General features: G+C 47.6%; 1 protein-coding gene and 1 long non-coding RNA gene across 10 annotated transcripts in view; one reads left to right on the top strand and one right to left on the bottom strand.

Annotated features, from left to right (window-relative positions):
* LOC115167864 (retinoic acid receptor gamma-A) overlaps positions 1 to 8402 on the bottom strand; it is a 117862-nt gene that overhangs the window by 18565 nt on the left and 90895 nt on the right. The window lies entirely within an intron of this gene.
* LOC115167866 (uncharacterized) lies at positions 7030 to 7309 on the top strand. Its single transcript, XR_003870585.1, has 3 exons — positions 7030 to 7110; positions 7142 to 7247; positions 7279 to 7309. It is a non-coding gene; the product is annotated as an uncharacterized LOC115167866 (long non-coding RNA).

Genomic DNA, 8402 nt, shown 5'->3' with positions numbered 1-8402 from the left:
TAATATGGGTTGACAGCTCATGTACCAACCCTAAGCTAAACTCTTTATTCTACTGGCACTATCAGCTCTATACCCCTGTGGTCAAGATAGGTTGAAACGTTGCCAATAATTCTGATGACTTTACTGTTCAAGGTTTATTGCTGTAAGCTCTCTTGAATCACTGTATACCATTCAACTGGGAAAGTGTCCCTTTACAGCTTGTCTGTAAAGGGACCCTTCGAGGCCCGTGATAAATAAAACTGGAGATGGACTGGTTCAGCACTCAGAGGAGAGGAAAGGAGGAGAGGAGATGAGGGGATGAGATGAAGAGGAGATGAGAGGAAGGACAGGAGGAGAGGAAGGAGAGGGAGAGGGAGGGGAGGAGAGGAGAGGAGAGGAGAGGAGAGGAGAGGAAGGAGAGGGAGAGGAGGGGAGGAGAGGAGAGGAGAGGAGAGGAAGGAGAGGGAGAGGAGGGGAGGAGAGGAGAGGAGAGGGAGGAGAGGGGAGAGGTGGTGGAGGGGGAGGACAGGATGAGGGGGAGGAGACGGGAGAAGGGGAGAGGAGGGGAAGAGAGGGAGAGAAGAGGAAGGGAATGGAGAGGAAGGGAGAGAGAGGGAGAGGAGGGAGAGGAGAGGAGGAGAAGAGGGAGAGGAGAAGGAAAGGAGAGAGGGAGAGGAAGGGAGAGGGGAGGGAGAGGAGAGGAGGAGAGAGAGAGGAGAAGAAGGAGAGGGAGAGGAGTGGAGAGGGAGAGGAAGGGAGAGGGGGGGAAGAGGAGTGGAAACACACCAATGTAGATAGACAGAGCAGAGAACCCACCAACTTAACCCACCCCACAGGAATTTTCACCCCGCTGTCATAACCAGCACCAAGTCACGAAACACATACGCAGACATATGTGTGTACGCACACTGTCTGAGAGAGAGAGAGAGAGAGAGAGAAACGCACTCTACTGGCATTGCCATGTACATGAGAATCATCGGTCCCCGTTCCACAAATGCACATATTGCATAAGTGGGTTTTCTGACTTGTAGACCTGAAGTTCTGAGTTCTATAATGTTGTATGGGTACCTACAGATTGTAACTATGCTCCTGGTACTGACCCTGCATATACAGTAGTTTACGTTCTATGGTTCTTCCTATTACTCATTTTATTTGATTGATATTATTCCCTCTTACCTTGATATTAAATACTGCATTGTTTGGGAAAGATTTCACTGTACTGTTTTACACCTGTCTGTATCCTGTAAAATAACGTTGAAACGTCAAATTCCAGACAAAGTGGGCAGCCCAAACCAGAGCAGGAAGGCAGGCAGGCAGCAGGTGGGACTGGTAACTGCTTGTGTCCCCGTGGCGTTTCAGTCTGAGACAGAGGCAGAGCAGCACACTCCTTCAAACCAGCCTTTCTTCTTTACAACACCTCATAAAAGACACTTTTGATTTCTGGGCCTGGTGGAGCCAGCCAAGCCAACAGCCAACAACTAACATTTGGCACAGAGTAACTCCCTTTCCTTTCCTGCATCACACCACAAGACTAGCCTGTCAAACCACACCAAGCTTCAAACAGTAACAGCACAACTCACCACCACCAGTGGCCCCCTTCAAGCCCCCGAGGCTGCCTAAAGAAAGACCTGCGGAGGAGAGGGCCGGAGAGAAGAGGGGGCAACTAACAGAAGTGGGCATTTTACAAAAGGAACGTCCCAGAAATCAATCAGATGTAATCATGCAGTGTAACAGGCTATTCTGAAGGCAGATCCAGGAGGAAGCAGACAGACAAGTCCAAATGTGCAGATAATCTCCCCCTGCATCCTGTGGTGAGCACCAGCCGACTGTTCATCTGGCCACTAGTACCATGAAAGAGAGCAGTCTATTCACTGACTGCTGCCTACAGTAACCCAGATCTGGCAGTGGTACAGGCCTCAGCTATTACTCAGACAGACTGACCAGTGTTTGGACGGAACAAATATTATTTGCAACCCACCATGTGGTGAGGACAGGAGGACATTCGTCTCCAGACCTTTTTTTTATTTTTTATCCCTGTGCCGTCGTCTGTCCTCCTAGCCTTCCTCTCACCACCTGTAGTGCTACCTCTCACCTGCCTGCCTGTCTGTCTGCCTGTCTGTCTGCCTGCCTTGCCTGTCTGTCTGTCTGCCTGCCTGCCTGCCTGCCTGCCCTGCCTGCCTGTCTGTCTGTCTGTCTGTCTGTCTGTCTGTCTGTCTGTCTGTCTGTCTGTCTGTCTGTCTGTCTGTCTGTCTTTGGCACTGCAGCTAGTGCTACTGCAGCTTGTTCAATTGATATTGCTTCCTCCCCACAACAATAGAAACCTGAAAAGTAGAAGTAGCCAATCGTGGCAGGACATGTAGGGAAAAAAGAGGACAATGTAACAACAACAGTACTGACTCATGACTCCACAACGACCGACTGCATTTCAGAAACCCTGTCCTGTTTGGGGTAGATCACCACTTTAACATTAGCCTAGTCCCAGATTTAGTTTTGTGCTGGTCTTTGCGTTCTCCTGCCAGGTCACTGTCATACTATAGGAGTTGTTGGGCTATACAGCACAAACAGACCTGGAACCAGGCTACTCTAACAGGTCTGCTTACATACAATGACATTTTTGGTCATTGAGCAGATGCTCGTATACAGAGTGACTTTACACTCTTCTTAGTCCAAGATTATCAGTACATACAGTACCGGTCTAAAGCTTTAGAACACCTACTCATGTCCAAGGGATTTTCTTTATTTTACTATTTTCTACATTGTAGAATAATAGTGAGACCTCAAAACTATGAAATAAACATATGGAATCATGTAGTAACCAAAAAGTGTTATGGACTGTCGTTCTCTTTGCTTATTTGAGCTGTTCTTGCCATAATATGGACTTGATATTTTACCAAATAGGGCTAATCTTCTGTATACCACCCCTACCATGTCACAACACAACTGATTGGCTCAACACATTAAGAAGAAAGAAATTCCACAAATTAACTTTGAAGAAGGCACCACCTGTTAATTTAAATGCATTCCAGGTGATTACCTCATGAATCTGGTTGAGAGGAATTCCAAGAGTGTGCAAAGCTGTCATCAAGGCAAGGGTGGAACTTTGAAGAATCTCAAATATAAAATATATTTTTGATTGGTTTTAACACTTTTTTGTTACTACATTATTCTACATGTGTTATTTCATAGTTTTGACTGTCTTCACTATTATTCTACAATGTAGAAATAGTAAAATAAAGAAAACCCTGAATGTTTAGGTATTCTAATACTTTTTACCAGTTGTGTATATTTTTTTGTCTCTGTCTGACCTAAAACTGCTGATGTCAAAGACATAGAGAGAGACTGCTGTCAACATGATTTGTGTTTGAGAGAGAGAGTGAGTGGTAGCAATCTGTACGTTTTGGTACTGAGAATAACATGTGCGTCTTAATGGCACCCTGTTCCCTATATAGTGCACTACGTTTAACCAGAGCCCCTATGGCAGGCCTAAGGGCCCTAGCCAAAAGGAGTACACTATATAGGGAATAGGGTGCCATTTAAGACGCAGCCTAAGTAGTGTTTTGACTTTCCCCTGCATGCAGTTGGCCTTGACTGATCCTGGCACCAGTCACCAGTCACTTCAGATGGCAAAAACACAGCCTGAGAAACTTCTGTTTTGAGCAACAGAAAATAGAGAAATGGACGTGTTTGTGTACGTGTGGCTCATACTTTTCACTTTAACTTGGCAACCAAACCGACTAAGGGAAGGGGTTGCCCAACGTTCACTACGGGTGGCTAGATTCAGACAATGACTCTACATGATGGATAGAGCTGAGAACACCTCACTCTGTCTGCACAGGTCCACTGGTTTAAAAGTCAAATAAGTCCCCTTTTGATCTAGCCAGGTCTCAGATCGGTTTGTGCTGTGTAGCCAGTGATAGACCATAGAAACACGAGTTGGCTAAAACAGCACAAAACAGATCTGGGACCAGGCTACCTTAAGTAACACCATGAGTCCACCTTGAGATGAAGAACTGCCCCCATTAACAAGTTGAACCACAATATCTTTTATTTTTGAACCACACAGCTTTCCTAAATAGAGCGTAAATCCGGTTTACAACTCCAAAGTGAAAGCTAGCTGTCTGATAGCCACTTGTTGACAAGCTGACTACAGCACTACAGCACACTTCCATTCAAAAAGATGGATGTTTCCAGGAGAGGAGTGAGAGCATTGAGCCAGGTCACGTGAAGAGTGTGTGTGTGTGGGGGGGGGGGGGGGTGAAGTTCTGTTGTTGGCTTCAAACTGACAGACACAGGACAGAGTTCCTAGGGGCCCGTAGAGACTGGCTGTGGTACTGGGCCAAGGCACACACACAGATACGCATGCAAGCACGCACACACACGCACACACACCAACGCACACGTACGCAACACGAGCACATGCCTTCTGAAGTACTGAAAGGCACACCTTTTAACGCAGATACGCATGAAAACACATGGCCGTTCTTCATCAGTGACCATACTTCCAAAACACACACACACCGCAGAAATGTCAAGAGTGGCTATATGGCACAGTACCTGGCAGAGTGGCTATATGGCACAGTACCTGGCAGAGTGGCTATATGGCACAGTACCTGGCAGAGTGGCTATATGGCACAGTACCTGGCAGAGTGGCTATATGGCACAGTACCTGGCAGAGTGGCTATATGGCACAGTACCTGGGGTGCCCCTCCCCAGTCCAGCCCAACCAAAGCCCCAGTCTCTCTCCAACACTCTGCTAAGATAATGGGAATAAATACATTCTAACCAGTGTGTGTCTGCTGCGTAAACACAACCCATTCACACAGAGTGGACTCTCCCTCCATCTCCTCTCGCTCTCATTCTCTCCGTGTCTGGCCTGAGCCTCTCATAACAGTGGGCCCTAGCAACGGTGGAGCCAAGCCGTCAGTCAATAACACGCTGGTAACAGAACCTCTCCCTTCACACTGAGCTCACACATGGTTCCAGACGGACAAACACACACACACAGTTGCACGCAAGCACACACACACACACAGCAGCCCGGAAGCCCATTGCCCACGCCTCAGCAGAGTGGGGAAAGTGCCTCGCAGGCAAACACTGCTAACAGTAAACAAGCACAATGCCAACAGGGATTGGTGGCAGCGAGAGACACTTCCTTTGTGCCCACCAACCAACCATGCTGTTTGTGAAAGCATTTTGAGGACCACAATGGAAATAAGTCCTTGACTTTCCTTAGCACCACATTGGTTCGCAAACCTTTGAATCTAAGCTCTTTGAAAGCCCTCACCTTCCTTCCATCCTCATACTGTATGAGCCATGGGGCTGCGTACCAAATGGCAGCCTATTACCTATTCCCTATATAGTGCACATGCAACACTATCACAAAAATAGTGCACAATGTAGGGAATGTGGTGCCATTTGGCAACATATTCCATGTTGGTTCAGACTATGTGGGTAGGAGACTATGGGCCCCAAGTGTTTGAATTCACTTGAGGTTGAGGTTAGGGTTAGCTGTGTAACTTGAGGTTGGGGTTAGCTGTATCACTTGAGGTTGGGGTTAGCTGTATAACTTGAGGTTGGGGTTAGGGTTAGCTGTGTCACTTGAGGTTGGGGTTAGCTGTGTCACTTGAGGTTGGGGTTAGGGTTAGCTGTATCACTTGAGGTTGAGGTTAGCTGTATCACTTGAGGTTGGGGTTAGCTGTATCACTTGAGGTTGGGGTTAGCTGTATCACTTGAGGTTGAGGTTAGCTGTATCACTTGAGGTTGGGGTTAGGGTTAGCTGTGTAACTTGAGGTTGGGGTTAGCTTTATCACTTGAGGTTGGGGTTAGCTGTATCACTTGAGATTGGGGTTAGCTGTGTCACTTGAGGTTGGGGTTAGCTGTATCACTTGAGGTTGAGGTTGGGGTTAGCTGTATCACTTGAGATTGGGGTTAGCTGTGTAACTGAGGTTGGGGTTAGGGTTAGCTGTATCACTTGAGGTTGGGGGTTAGCTGTGTCACTTGAGGTTGGGGTTAGCTGTGTCACTTGAGGTTGGGGTTAGCTGTGTCACTTGAGGTTGGGGTTAGCTGTGTCACTTGAGGTTGGGGTTAGCTGTGTAACTTGAGGTTAGGGTTAGCTGTATCACTTGAGGTTGAGGTTAGCTGTATCACTTGAGGTTGAGGTTAGCTGTGTCACTTGAGGTTGGGGTTAGCTGTATCACTTGAGGTTGAGTTTGGGGTTAGCTGTATCACTTGAGGTTGGGGTTAGCTGTATCACTTGAGGTTGGGGTTAGCTGTGTAACTTGAGGTTGGGGTTAGCTTTATCACTTGAGGTTGGGGTTAGCTGTATCACTTGAGGTTGGGTTTAGCTGTATCACTTGAGGTTGGGGTTAGCTGTATCACTTGAGGTTGGGGTTAGCTGTATCACTTGAGGTTGAGGTTGGGGTTAGCTGTATCACTTGAGGTTGAGGTTGGGGTTAGCTGTATCACTTGAGGTTGGGGTTAGGGTTAGCTGTGTAACTTGAGGTTGGGGTTAGCTTTATCACTTGAGGTTGGGGTTAGGGTTAGCTTTGTAACTTGAGGTTGGGGTTAGCTTTATCACTTGAGGTTGGGGTTAGGGTTAGCTGTGTAACTTGAGGTTGGGGTTAGCTTTATCACTTGAGGTTGGGGTTAGGGTTAGCTGTATCACTTGAGGTTGGGGTTAGCTGTATCACTTGAGGTTGGGGTTAGGGTTAGCTGTGTCACTTGAGGTTGGGGTTAGCTGTGTCACTTGAGGTTGAGGTTGGGGTTAGCTGTATCACTTGAGATTGGGGTTAGGGTTAGCTGTGTAACTTGAGGTTGGGGTTAGCTGTATCACTTGAGGTTGGGTGGTTGGGTTAGCTTTGTCACTTGAGGTTGGGGTTAGCTGTGTAACTTGAGGTTAGGGTTAGCTGTATCACTTGAGGTTGGGGTTAGGGTTAGCTTTGTCACTTGAGGTTGGGGTTAGCTGTATCACTTGAGGTTGGGGTTAGGGTTAGCTGTGTAACTTGAGGTTGGGGTTAGCAGTATCACTTGAGGTTGGGGTTAGCTGTGTCACTTGAGGTTGGGGTTAGCTGTGTCACTTGAGGTTGGGGTTAGCTGTATCACTTGAGGTTGGGGTTAGCTGTGTCACTTGAGGTTGGGGTTAGGGTTAGCTGTGTAACTTGAGGTTGGGGTTAGCTGTGTCACTTGAGGTTGGGGTTAGGGTTAGCTGTATCACTTGAGGTTGGGGTTAGCTGTATCACTTGAGGTTGGGGTTAGCTGTGTCACTTGAGGTTGGGGTTAGGGCTAGCTGTGTAACTTGAGGTTGGGGTTAGCTGTATCACTTGAGGTTGGGGTTAGCTGTGTCACTTGAGGTTGGGGTTAGCTGTATCACTTGAGGTTGGGGTTAGCTGTATCACTTGAGGTTGGGGTTAGCTGTATCACTTGAGGTTGGGGTTAGGGCTAGCTGTATCACTTGAGGTTGGGGTTAGCTGTATCACTTGAAGTTGGGGTTAGCTGTGTCACTTGAAGTTGGGGTTAGCTGTGTCACTTGAGGTTGGGGTTAGCTGTATCACTTGAGGTTGGGGTTAGCTGTGTCACTTGAGGTTGGGGTTAGGGTTAGCTGTGTCACTTGAGGTGGGAGCTACCATTGTGGTCCTGTGGCTGACAGACATAATCACTGCTTCTACGAAATCTGGTTCATAAACAACATATATATAAAAGTACAGATTTCAACCTACACGGACAGGAAGAGAAAGCCTGGTCCCAGATCTGTTTATGCTACTGCATTGCCCTCTCGGATGGTCATTTTGCCGCAACAATGACCCATAAGAGTTGCTGAGACAGCACAAACAGATCTGGGACCCGATTGCGAACAGGAGAATAACCTAGCTCATCAACAACACCCATAAAAACAATGATTTCAACCCACATGGATGGGAAGAGATAGCCTGGTCCCATGACTGTTTGTGCTGGTATCAGCTGTCTTCCATGTTCGGCTTGACAATGACCATAGAAGTTAGCAAGACAACACAAACAGGAAACAGGGCATCTGTCCCTTTCGCATCCATGTGGGTTGAAATCAGTGCTTTTGAAGTTTATGTACCAGATTGTGTAGAGTGTAGTGATCACGTATAAAGAGAAAGCTAGCCAGTGCATGTGAGGTGACTGGGGCCCATCCAGGCTATGGTGATTAGACTGACAGACAGATCTGTCCTATTTACAGTGTGGAAGGGCTATAAGCTGTCAGGACAGCGTGGAGCTAGATTCCAGCAAGCCACTGTGGAATCTAGCCCTGGCACGTCCTGGCTAACCTAACCCTGTCTGTGGGTCTGACACAGCAGTCCCAGCGCCAGTGGTTTTGGGCTACGAGCACACAGACACAAGCAAGCGCTTACACACGTGCGCACGCGTACGTACGTACGCAATGCACACACACTGACACATGC

The sequence above is a fragment of the Salmo trutta genome, chromosome 30, assembly GCF_901001165.1.
Source record: "Salmo trutta chromosome 30, fSalTru1.1, whole genome shotgun sequence".
Taxonomy (NCBI): domain Eukaryota; kingdom Metazoa; phylum Chordata; class Actinopteri; order Salmoniformes; family Salmonidae; genus Salmo; species Salmo trutta.
This window is presented reverse-complemented; position numbering and strand designations above follow the sequence as displayed.